Source organism: Garra rufa, chromosome 4 (genome assembly GCF_049309525.1).
Source record: "Garra rufa chromosome 4, GarRuf1.0, whole genome shotgun sequence".
Classification (NCBI taxonomy): domain Eukaryota; kingdom Metazoa; phylum Chordata; class Actinopteri; order Cypriniformes; family Cyprinidae; genus Garra; species Garra rufa.
In genome coordinates, this window is record NC_133364.1 from 22,739,146 (window position 1) to 22,752,773 (window position 13,628).

General features: G+C 38.9%; 1 protein-coding gene across 4 annotated transcripts in view; it reads left to right on the forward strand.

Moving 5' to 3' along the window:
• Positions 1–13,628, forward strand: part of syt1a (synaptotagmin Ia) — a 263,471-nt gene that overhangs the window by 157,228 nt on the left and 92,615 nt on the right. The window contains exon 1 of one of the 4 annotated variants that reach the window (XM_073838864.1): positions 1,431–1,609. The exons of the other annotated variants lie outside the window; for them this stretch is intronic. The gene's annotated coding sequence lies outside the window, so the exon portion shown is untranslated. Of the gene's footprint in view, positions 1–1,430; positions 1,610–13,628 lie in introns of those variants that run through there. 4 annotated transcript variants of the gene reach the window in all.

The window sequence follows — 13,628 nt, forward strand, 5'->3', positions numbered from 1 at the left end:
TATTTGGTAATGCCAAAAATCACAATGCCCGAAAACTCAACACAACAAAACTCTGTACAAATCAGCTGATTTAGAAAATGCCTGTGTTTAAAAACTCATCATTAGCATTAATGTTGTTCTAAATTGGTTTGTCGGCAAGCTGAGCTCAAGCTGTGTTTATTGCAGTGGCTTTTTGTAGTCCCTTTAGGCCACCGCTCCGCCCCCACTCCCCTCCCAGGCCGAGCATCTGGACCAGGGGAGGGGCCAGGCAGCTGCTCCGGGCTCACTGTGCATTTGCATACAGTTTCTTTGGGAATGCCCTTGACTGACTCCTCAAGGGGACGTGGGCTGCATCTACACCACAAGAGAGAGAGACGGGGAAAAGAGCAAGAAGGCAGCCTTAGGAGGCATTCCATTCTGATTGGTCTGCTGTTTTTAAACTGACATTTTATGTATCTGCAGCACTGCATGTTAAACAGCAAATTGCTCTATATGTAACTAGCCATTTTTATGAACTATCTGTCTTATGAGACGACATCCATCTAGCATATGTTTATATATATATATACACACTATATGTGACCCTGGACCACAAAACCATTCGTAAGGTCAATTTTTAAGGTCAAGCTTTCCATGTATGGTTTGTTAAGATAGGACAATATTTGGTTGAGATACAACAATTTGAAAATCTGGAATCTGAGGGTGCAAAAAAATCTAAATATTGAGGAAATCACCAATGTCCAAATTAAGTTTTTAGCAATGCATATTACTAATCAAAAATTAAGTTTTGATATATTTATGGTAGGAAATTTCCAATGTATCTCCATGGAACATGATCTTTACTTAATATCCTAATGATTTTTGGCATAAAAGAAAAATTGACCATTTTGACCCATACAATGTATTACTAATATTTTGATTATTAGACTATTTGTAGTCTCAATGCTATCGGTTATCAGCTGTGATCCGGTGTGTCAACTGGATTTACACACAAAAAGTGTGTATACTTCTATATTTTATTGATATAATGGTTCAGGACCTAGATTTTTACATTTTACATCCTGTGGCTATCTGTGACCCTATCAAAACAGACATGTGATACATTTTAGGTCACATCCCACTGGTTGAGAAGCTCTTCAAATATCTACAAATATAGCTTTAGTCGTGTAAAAAATAAAGAGATGCTCATCCCTGTTCGTCAAAGACAAAAGCAGAGGAAGAGCATGTTTGTTGAGTAAAGAAACCGAATGTATGTACAAGAGAGTGCTTGTGTCACAGCGAATGAGTGAGTGCCTGGAGAGAGAGCGAGAGAGCGAGGGAGAGAGAGAGAGTGCGCATGTGTGACGAGAGAGAATGACAGTGTGTGTGAAAGAAAGAGATAGGAAAAGGGAGGGTGTTGGGGGTAGGTGGGCGGGAAGATGAGTAGGAAGGCTGCGAGAGAGAGAGAAATTCAGTGCTGCGTGTCAGAGCCGTGTGTAAGAGAGAGAGAGAGAACGCGTGTGCACAGGGCATCCATATTTCTACAGGACAAACGGAGGTGTTTTCACTCAATTCTATTTCAGCCTCCACCTCCTGCTCTTCCTGCCATCCAGTTCTGAACAAAAACCCAGGAGTGACTACAGACCGCCAGGTAGGGGCACTTGAACTGTACTGAGAACAGTTTCCCTCTATGTGTGTGTGTTCCTGTGTGTGTGTGTTAGTTACCTATAACCTCTGTAGACAAGTGTACTGAACTGTTTTTGAAGATTCTAGTTCGCTGCTTTTGGATTTAAAGCCTTGAAATGGCTTCACTCATAGGATGAGAATACTACACTATGTATCTATATGCATGCATATGTGTTGTGATTACAAGCTCAGCAATGTGAAAGGCTTTTGCATTTCATTACCGAGTGAAAACAGTCCATAATAGCACTCACTAGAGCGTGAGACTCACTGCTTCCAGCCTCCAGTGCCTCGTGACGGTTGATTCCTGGAGGAATAACTTCACTAGCTTCTTGCCGTCTACTGCCGCTTACAGTAATTCTGACACTGGTGATGAGGAGGTCATCTCCAAACAGTCAGTGAGAGGGTCTTTCTAGACACGACTGTTGTTTACACAGTGCATTTAAGAGGACGGACTATCTGCTTTCTCTGAAAGAGCAGACATGAGAGTAGGCAGGCAGAGAAACAAGGAATGTCTGTCATTACAGTGGTGAAATTGTTATTTATGTGCTTTGTGATTGTACCCTACACACCCCTTCCCCCACATGCCCACACGTAGCTCTCATCTCATACCCCCTTTTTTTCCCAGTGGAGTTTGTAGCCCCTGACGTATGGAGTGATCAAACCTCAAGGCGCTATCACCTTCTGTACAATCATTTTTCCCCGCCTTTCACACTCTCAGTGATGTCAAACCACACCTAATTAGCGGATCTCTTCCGGTTTCAGAATTTTTCATCCTTTCTGTTCAAGTTAAAGCCCCATTCCTCCATGATCTAAAGAAGGAACAAAGGGGCTGCCGGATTGCGGTTAACATGCACAGTTCCATCATTTTAAAACATGAAAGAGCGGAAGAGTGGCTTATTGCAGAGCTTCAAACAACTTCTCTCCATTTGGTTCCATTCTCCTGCCTGGCATAATCCTCAAAAGCCACTGCATGCCATCCGTCTCTTTTTTAAAAATGGATCTTTTCTTAATCAAAGCAAACTGCACTCTGATTCGTTTCTCTTTTTCCCCGAAAAGGCTGTTTTTACATCAATTTATTTCATAGTCCTTGCTTTTGAATGGTAATTTGCACTTTTAAGGTAGTACAGAAGGCATTCGTTTCTGTATGGCTGTTGGCACCACAGTACGATTGACCACCTTGGTCTGAGTTTAAACTGCCAGCCCTCTTGTTTGGTTCAGTACCATGGAGACTGGTTTGAATTGAGTCCATTGTCAATGAGTGCAGGAATAAACAATCTGTGTGTGTGCGTGTGTGTGTGTGTGTGTGTGTGTGTATATGTGTATCCAGCTGTGGCGCCAGATCTCACACAGCATCAATAGTTAATGAGTGATGCTGGCAAGAGCTCTATTGATATGTCTGTTTTTGTTTTCCTAACGGCTGTGTAATTTATATGAGCTTTATATGTGACAGAAGGTGGAACAAAACATGAGTGTAACAGGGCTGTAAAACTACCATGAACAGGGGTCGACCTGTAGCAGTTGGTGAAGAGTCGTAAATTCATCCTTGATTGGCCAAATCAATGTCATGTAGAGAGAAAACCCACATGCTTTTGTGACCAAACTGAAACAAAACTGGGTATTAAATGGCATGTGAGAGGTTGCTTGTTTGTGAGCATATGCATTCCAGTGACAAGTCTGAGTCTGTATGAGTGTTTCCCCCCTTTTGGACTGTATTTTGAGCTTCACTTGCCGTTAACAGGATGTTTTTTTTCTCCCACTCCTCACGAGCTCACGAACTGCGCCTTGTGATTGGTCGTCTCTCTCACACTCCACGGGAAGAAAAATGACAGAGTGGAATTAAGGTCACATGATCAGCGATGTGGGATTCGGCACTCGCAATCTCCTCTTTTTAATCTCCCTTATAGACTCTCTCTTGCTGCGGATTTGGATTATCTGATGGATTTATCCTGCTGTCAAAAATTAGCTGTATGATTGTCTGCTTAGTGTATACACTTACCAAGCAGCTGGTTCAAGCCATAAATCCTAATAAAAATAAATAAACAGAGAGGAAAAAAATACATAGCTGCAGATGGCCAAATTGGAGCACAGTATGGTGTAGTCTTAACCATGTGTATACTGTACAGCTATGGAAGATAGGAATTGTATTATAGTTCCAGGATTAATCTTTTCAACCCAAAATCAAAATAGGTTTCACACAGAGAAGCAAAAGAAAAAAAGTAGCATTCCTATTGAAATGTTGTTACACTATTTGCAACTAGAATTGTCTATATATCAAATAAATTCCAGTGTTTTAAAAGATTTTTAAAGGTTGCATTGTTTTTGACTTGTCTTAACAGTGCTTACGACGTAAGAGAGTAGACACAGACGTCAGTCTGACGCTTACTTAAATAAACAATTTTAAAAATACAACAGACAAAATGCAAGAAACGCCCTCTTAGGTGCTGAGGAGACTGTTGACAGCTCTGAGCAAACCAGCCTCATAGCCGCCCACAGAGCGTGCGCTTTTCCGCACTCTTCAACACGACACACAGCTTTCAGCACCTCTTGCTTTTGGACAGCGCCACCTGCCTCAATGCTTTCAGCACCGGACAGCGACACGCTTCCAGGCTTTAAGTGAGTGGGCTGCTTTCAGTACTACTGCTCAAAGGACATCAACAATGTCAGTGGCCATTCTGTCACTATACAATCTCCTCTACATTTACCATTTGCTCTTTCCATACCATGGTCAGAAACGGCTTTGTACTTGCTTAGGCGTAATTGTTTATTTTCTTTATTGTTCAAAAACTCACAAAGAACACTGCCTAGCAACCAGAACACCCTTGGAACACTCTTCAGTTCATGTCACTATACATTTTTTTTAATGTTCTGTATATGGCCATGTCCTCAAAAAGCTGAAAATTCCCCTAAAATCTGTGATTATTCTAGTTCAGGGAAGAATGCTGTATGATGCATGAGCTATAATGTACTTTTCATTCTTGTTAGTTGCTGTTGTAAACGATTGGCCCTTCAAGCATTACATAACACAGTGACGTTTGATGTTCACGCATGTTAGCTATATCGTGTTTGTCACGCTTATATATGGGACATACTCTTGTGTAACTTCAGATTGGTGCACACAGAGCTAAAGTGGTTTCTTTTAAGCCAGCATGGTGTATTTCACGGTCAGAATCAATGTAATTAATCCGGCCTTGGTCATACTGAATATGATGTATTACTCACCAAGCTTCTGACAATTCACTCTATTGATTTTAATACCTAATTTTTTTTGTACATTGTGACTACGTGCTAGACACGAAAGCCGAGCAATAATGTAGACCAGTGATTCAGATTTATTGTGTCGTTAAAAGTTCCCACCGATTCAGAAATGACGGCTGGAGTAATTTAATGCATGTTGAGCTTCAATCATTTGACAATTTCATGTTGTGGAGCTTGACTCACATTTCCCAGAATTGTTCGATTTGATCTATACAATATGAAAAATAAAGACACATGACATAAGCTGACTTTGAATATCTCTTAACTCCTCAAAAGCTGCTTCATTCTTGAGGAAATCACACCAATAAATATAACATGTGAAGACGCACGTCCACAGTCTCCCACACGTGCAGCCAACACATGCAGTCGCACGCAAACAGAGCGTCTCCTCTCAGTCTGCGAGTCAACCCACCCTGCTGATGTCTCAAGACGATAATCACAGGTCAAAAGCTGTTTGCTTGTAGACGGATAGCAGGACAATAATCCGGTCACTCTCTAAAGCCAACCCTTCTAAGCCCGTCACCTAATTGAGACAGCATGGTGTTGCGGACCGTGGTCATTTGCATGTGTACATTAGCATAATTGAATAGGCATGAGTTAAGTGCATTTCAGCAGGCTGTTAATAACATGGCCCCCGCACCGCCAGATAAATTTGTTCCTGTTTTTTTTCCTCCATACCGCCATCAACCATCCGTTTGCTCTCAGTCCTCCTTCCTTTTCTCTGTCTTTCACTCAGAATAAAACTGAGGTTGGTTTCTTCTTCCCCTGAGGGCATCTAATGCTATATATGCTGTCCACAATCTACCAGATCATTTTGACCACTCTTACTCAAGGAGCTCTGCAGGTCTTGACCAGTGCAGTCAGCTGTGAAGATTCAAAGGAAAAAAAAGACAATGGATTATTTCTGAAACAATCGGCTTACTGATTTTTCAGCGGCTGCACTTGAGAATGTCTCTCAAAAGGTCCAGGTGCATGTTCACTTGGTTTGTGGCACAGGTGGAGGAACCAATGCATCTAACAGATGAGACCAAATGCAAAGAACAGCAAAATGTTGGATGGAGATTCTTTATACATTTTTTTCTTTTGCGCCAGCTGTTGTTGTTTGCAATGGAGCGTGTAAACAGGGCACTGGCGGAGCATAAAGTGAACTACTTGCTCTTTTTTTTACTTCCTGTTCATTGCCAATGTATTAACCGCTGTTCGCTTCTGTTCCAGTTTAAACAGTCAGTAACATGTAATCTTTGTGTCTTCGACCAATTTGATGAGATTTCCTGCTGATTGTCCTCCTGCAGTTACCTAAAATGTTACATAACATTTTTGGAATGGGGTACCAGCATGCTATTTCACATCTACTACTGAAATAAAATAGGCATTAATTCAAATGCTAGTGTTCTGCATTATCAGAGGATAAAAAATGATAAAATAATTAAACAAATACACTACCAGTCAAAAGGTTTTGAACGATAAGCTTTTAAATCTCTCTTCTGCTCATCAAGCCAAAAACAGTAAAAAAAAAAAAAAAAAATGTATATATTGTTTTTTATTAAATGTTTTACTATTTAAAATAACTGTTTTCTATTTGAATATATTTTATAATGTAATTTATTCCTGTGATTTCAAACCTGAATGTTTAGCATCATTACTCTAGTCACATGATCCTTCAGAAATCATTCTAATATTCTGATTTGCTGCTCAAAAAACATTATTATTATTATTATTATTATTATTATTATTATTATTATTATTATTATTATTATTATGTTGAAAACAGTAGAATTTTCATTTTTTTTTACAGAAAGTTCAGAAGAACAGCATTTATGTGAAATAAAAATCTCTAAAAACATTATAAATGTCTTTATCATCCCTTTTGATCAATTAAAAGCATCCTTGCTAAATAAAAGTAAAATTTCTGTAATTATGTTAATATTTATTATTATTAGTTATTATTCATTTTTAACTTAAACTTGTGTCCAAAAACACACAAAATACACAAACGGAAATCCAAGTTAAAAAAGAGCTTCATTCACCATAGTTGAAATTTAAGTTCAGTGCATTGCATTGTGGGATACATCATCTCTGTTTACATTATCCAGGTATACATGCATGAAAATCACGTTCTGTGAACATTAAATATATGTGCTACATACTGTGGCAGTATTTGTAGTCTATTATCATGCTATTTCAAACATAGCCATGTTCCACTCCATTAGTTTGATTGAAAGTTATGTAATGTATGCAAGCCATGTTGCCATATGTCTCCAGAGTAATTTTGTGCTATACATTTTTGTTTAACACCTGCACACATAAATTAGATTTAAAAAGGCAGTGGATTATGCATGCAAGACATGTTGTCATGTCTCAGGAGTAATTAAATGTTATGCATTGTTATTCGTACATATAGTATATAAATATATGAAGCCTGTCCACCTTATTAAGAGTGAGTGTGATGTTTATAAATTTAATGTGTCTGGTTTCCGGTGTCATTGGCATCCAGCTGTTTTTAGCTGTACAAAGCAGCTCGTTTTGCTGCTTGATATTGCAACTGAGTGTGTCTTACCATAATATTTTAATGCATTATCTTCATTATGGACACAGTAGTTTGTCGTTATTCTCGTAGCTTTTGAATCGGAAGTCTAACACATTACTAGAAAACGGCTTACTTTCATATTGAAAAATAAGGTGGATACATAAGCCACAATCATAAAAGATGTTGACTACAAAGAAGGGAACCTTGATTAGTTCAATATTTAACATAGTCACACAGTGTGCATCCACCTCTCAGCTGAGTCATATGTTGACTTCCTTATGGGTCATTGAGCTAAATCACTCCATTCTACACAGCTGACACGTACTTCCTGACCTCCAAGTAACACTAATGACCTTCCGATTGTAAGATCTCTAATCTCTGACACCCTCCAGTCTCCAGTAGCTTTTATAGCTGTGCATTTACAATGTCTCAGAGCTGCATGTCAAACAAGTCAAGATCCTCCAGTCACTATGCCCTAATTAAAGGCAAGGGAGTGCTTTCCTAAGAGCCCAGTGATGGATTGAAATCTTAAGAGTCATGACTGTATCGATGAGAGGAAAGGAGCTCCTCTTATCTCTAAATGTTCTCCTTTTTCTTCCTCTGTTTCTAGCACGCTTCTGCTTGCCAGCATTGACATGTTCGCTGGAGAGAAAGATTATGCGGGAGTGGAGAGTAATTACGGCTCTAAGCCGGCCATTTGTGAGGCCTTATCAGTCAAATGATCACGGTGTGGATCACATTAAAACACAAAGGCCGAGGCATGTCCTAAATGCGGTTTTCCATGACCCGTTACTCCATCTTATCTTCTGATGGCTGCATATTTTTCTTCTGTATCACCCTTGACCAATTTCCAAATTAGAGGCATTAGGGTACGTTTATATAGCAATATACAGTTGAGGTCAAAAGTAAACATACACCTTGCTGAATCTGCAAAATGTTTATTATTCTATCAGAATAAGAGGATCATATAAAATGCATGTTATTTTTTTTATTTGGTACTGACCTGAATAGCATATTTCACATGAAAGACATTTACATATAGTCCACAAGAGAAAATAATAGTTGAATTTATAAAAATGACCCTGTTCAAAAGTTTGATTCTTAACACTATGTTGTTACTTGAACAATCCACAGCTGTTTTTTTTGTTTTTTTGTTTTTTTTTAGTGATAGCTGTTCATGACTTCCTTGTTTGTCCTAAACAGTTAAACTCCTCGCTGTTCATCAGAAAAATCCTTCAGGTCCCACAAATTCTGTGGTTTTTCAGCATTTTTGTGTATGACTATATGATTTTGAGATGCATCTTTTGACACTGAGGACAACTGAGGGACTCATGTGCAACTATTACAAAAGGTTCAAATGCTCACTGATGCTCCAGAAACAAAAACGATGCATTAACAATTAAGAATAATTAATAATTCTAATTAATAAAAAAAATTTCTCATTAAAAATTAAGAATTTGTGGGACCTAAAGGATTGTTTTGCAAAAACAGCAGGCAGTTTAACTGTTTAGGACAAACAAGGGTCTCATGAACACTCAAGTGTCACTAAACAACAACGAAAAACACAGCTGTGGAACATTCAGGTAACAACACAGCATTAAGAAACAAGTGTACTGTATGTAAACTTTTGAACAGGGTCATTTTCGGCTATTATTTTCATATGTACATGTCTTTTATGTGAAATATCTTATTCAAGTCAGTACTAAATAAAAAAAATAGCATGCATTTTGTATCATCCCTCTTCTTTTGGTAAAATAATGAACAGTTAGCAGATTCTGCAAGGTGTATGTAAACTTTTGACCTTAACTGTAACTATTTTTAACCTAGAAATATTGCCTATATGTCTGTACTTGAGGGTCATCAAGACTTGTTCGAAGTCATTGTGAAATAAGTCAATAACAATAACTATATATATATATATATATATATATTTTTTTTTTTTTTTTTTTTTTTTTTGCTTAGTGTTGTGTCATATCATTTTACTCACATTGCATAAAGTCATCTGAAACGTGTGTTTTGATGTATGTGAATAGGTTATAACCTGGTCAGTTCTGCAAGAGCTGGCTGATCAACCAAAAATGAAAATTCTGTCATTACCTCACCCTCATGTCGCTCTAAATGACACGGGGTGAGTAAATGACAGAAATTTCATTTTTTGCCTGAACTGTGGCTTTAAATTTAATAGCAATCAGAAGCTTTTTACCTCTCTAAAGACCTTGACTCTGGATCCAGTGTCTTGAGCTGAGCAGAGAAATGAGTAAATGAGAAAAAAAACACATCCTGAGGCCACATCACATCTCGCTCTCTCTCTTTCTCTCACCATCTCATCATGATTAACGGCAGCAGATAAATTTCATGCATTATTCATCCACTCTGCCACCTTCACCTGCAGAGTGGAGGCTGGTTTTCAGGTGCTGCTTTGTTCCTAAAAAACTTTAGCCACAATGACAGTTTGATAAAATCAGCTCCCTCGGGGCCAGTGTTCTCACTCATTTAGCTCTTACTGGCAGGCCGAGTCACTCCTAAAGCTTGTGGATCTGCCCGCCAGCTCTTTTCCATCTGGAGAGATAACCAAAAAAGATCAAAATCAAAAGCATGCATTCATCAGCTTCAACACAGAATGCTACAGTCCTCAATGTATTCAGATTTTACCCACATTAAACCATATTCACAAGAACAAGAACATTTATAACACATTAGTGGTACACATCATTTGTGTCATTTTTGTTGGAAATTCAACAAAAAATCACTTAACAATGTCTAATTCATTCTGTACTCATTCTGTTGTTTGAACTAGAACCTGTGTTGAAGACAGCTCATAGCACTGGGTCTTGGCATGGCTTGGCTGTCAGTGTAAATCATTCACTAGCCCACTGAGATGATAAAGCCCTGAGAGAAATGAATTACCCAGGATGCACCGCATGTGCCAGGCACAGACAGGATGAGATAGTGGCTAATGTTGCCCACCTACCCGTTCCACAATCTCTGGATTCGGCCAGTGCGAAAAGAGCTAATCACCGGTAGTAGTGCGGTCAATAATGAAATGAAAATGCGAGGAGTGTGTATGGCATGACTATAATAAATGCCATGAAAAAACCTTGAGCTGAAGCGGCACAGATGAGGGCCCAGCCTTACCTTTTAATGGAGCTCTTGACAGAAATTTGCATTAGTGCTGCAGGCGACCTATTCTGTGTACTATGCATAATGCAGTCTATTGGGGACATGCGCACACACACATACACACGCATGACTGCACTCATAACAGTCATGGAATTCAGATATTTAGCCAAGCACACTGCAGATGCATTATTGGTAGGGTCGATCTTTTCGATTTCCAAATAGCAAAACGCACTCTAATATAGGGATAAAATATTATCTGTATGTTTGGACAAAGAGCACTACAAATAAATAAAACAGTTTCTTAAATTCCCATTTCTAAAGTACAACTACTATACATTTGCCTTGCATACCTGATTACCATGTCACCCAGATTTTTTTTTAATGTACCTTTTTTTTTAAACATGGTCATGCAAAGTCAAAGGATGTGAAAGACCTATTGGGCTTAGTAAGAGAAAAACCAGACTGAGGGGGCAAGCAGGGTGAGACGTAGCCTGCGCCTCTTGGCCATTTCTGCTGTCATTCCACCATCGCCAATGGCTGCAGTGCCATGCCAGGATACTGCACGCAGCGGCAAATCAGAGGTAATCTGGAGGTTGAGGACAATGGCCACCCAGGCTTACATTGTGTGCAGGAGCTTTTAGCAAATTCCTGGAAGGAATATTTTTGAGGCATGCAAAGCAGCAGTCTGCATGAACAAACAAAAAATCTGGATCATGGATAATTCCTTTTTGAACGAAAAATAGACTGATGAAAAAATACCTAACTAATTGTAACAACCTGGTCTCATGGCAAAAACGAACTTTTTGAACTACCAATAAGTACATATCACTGCAGTTTCCAACAGACACGTCCACTGAGTGGCACTGAAAGACAGAACAGATGAACGTACATATGGTAAATGCTAGATGGTATACAGATATACTGTAAATAATTACTGTTTGTGCATTATTGTAAGTGGTTAGGGTAGGTAGGTGTAGACGTTAATAAAACACAATCTTAATACGTAACTGTAATCTAAAACGTAACTTCATCGTTTAAATTTACCCAAAAATATAAACAAAAGCGAATGTGACGTAAAAATGCAATCACAAGCATGTTTTTCGAGCTCTTATCTTTCAGCTCTTTCATCGTGAGTCATGTTTCTCATGGGATTCGTACCCAACGTCTCCGCATCCTAGTCCAACTCTGTGCTGGCTAAGATACCGAGCAAGCTTGTTATGTCTGGTGTTCTGACAATTTGTGCTACCCTGTTGTGTATACCTACGCCAACCCTAAACCTACCCTTACGGTATTAAAAATACAGTGTTGGTAGCATAATCTGATAGGTAGTATTAATTGTCAGAACATCGGAAAGCAAAACGTATGGCTTTAATCATAACTGTGTATGAAAACATTTACAAGTGCTCGCTGTTTTACCACCTAAGTGTTCATTTATTTTGGTAACTGCAGTGATATGTACTTATTGGTACATATTTCGTGTCCCATGAAAAACTCCCACAGGTACGTGTTTGCCGTGAGACACACATTCATCCTCATTGTAAAGTGTTACATTTATAAATTCTGCAGAACCGCTAAACAAAAACGCTGAAAATAAAATCCCTCTGAGCTCGTATTTACTTCTGTAGCACAGTCATCTCTGTTTGGCCACATGTGTGTGTTTATGGCCACTGAAGCATGCTGGGAGACATAAGGCTGCAGGCAGCACAGTTGAGCTGGCAGCCACGGATGGAAGGGGGAAGTGACCCCGCATCACGTTTCACTGCACACGACGCAGGGTGGACTGGAAGTATTGGAACACCCAATCAGCAGAGAAGAACTAATAAACATGAGTCACCGCCAGGGCCTTGTGTGTGCTTCGGCAGTCCAAACTGAACTAACCTGAGGTTATAATGTGGAAGAAAAACAGATTAAGGTCATTCTATTTATTTGGTTATGGTTGTCTTTGGATATGGATCTATTCAACAAATATTATTTCTGTTTACTAATGCAAATGATACTTTCCTGACTTGACCACCCCTGTAACTGGGCTTGTTTTTTTAATATGCGGCTATACGGGGAAAAAGCCTCTGCTAGCTGCAAACCCCTAGAAATTGGTAAAAGCCTCTATCAAACAGATTTTACAGGAAATGGGTTGAAATTGTAGGTAAAGCAATTTTTCTCTAATAATATCACTACAAAATATCACCTGGCACCACTACAGCTCTCATACCAACTTCTCAGTCAAAGTGATAGATAGATAGATAGATAGATAGATAGATAGATAGATAGATAGATAGATAGATAGATAGATAGATAGATAGATAGATAGATAGATAGATAGATAGATAGATAGATAGATAGATAGAAGAAACTAAAATATAAGTGTTCAGTTTATGCATACTTCAATTTGCTGTTCTTCTCCTCTCAGTTTGGGGTGGGGAGGAGTGTCAGACAGCTCTGCCGCTAGCTTATCTCCTCTCGCAATGTTTACAGATCTTGTTTTTTTGTGTGAACGATTTGCCACTTTAGAAGCACAACTTTGAGCTTCTCTTTAGCAAAGTGTCACTCTTTTATCTGCTTTTATCTGTGCCATGCCTGGGGAGTCCATAACAAAAATGTGTTTACCGAATACGTCACAAACAGAATTATGGCTGTGCATATATTTTCTTATGGTCTTTACACCAAGATCTTTTGTTGCCATGGCAACAACAATCCCTTGTAGAGGTTGTGGTAACCACTTACTAGTTCTTGGAATTATGTATTGATTCACCTCAAGGAATTTCACTCTGTAGACACGAGAGATGAAGATGCACTTTGTAGTTCAACTGACCTATAAAGGCAGAGCTGCTTCAGGTTTATTTATAGATTTGTGGTAGAAGGAGGAGTGGATGTGTGTGTGGGTTGGGGGGGGGGGGGTGTCATTCAGATAGACGCGACTGCACTGATGTAAAAAATCTATAAAAAGAGACAGATTTGTCTTCCAATTCTCCACCGAGATTGTTAAAAAGATTATTTCAAAGACAAGCTCAATTTCCAGCATCCACATCTTGAAGGAAGAAGGATGTACTCTCAGAACGAATTAGATCATGTCTTGTTTGAGGAA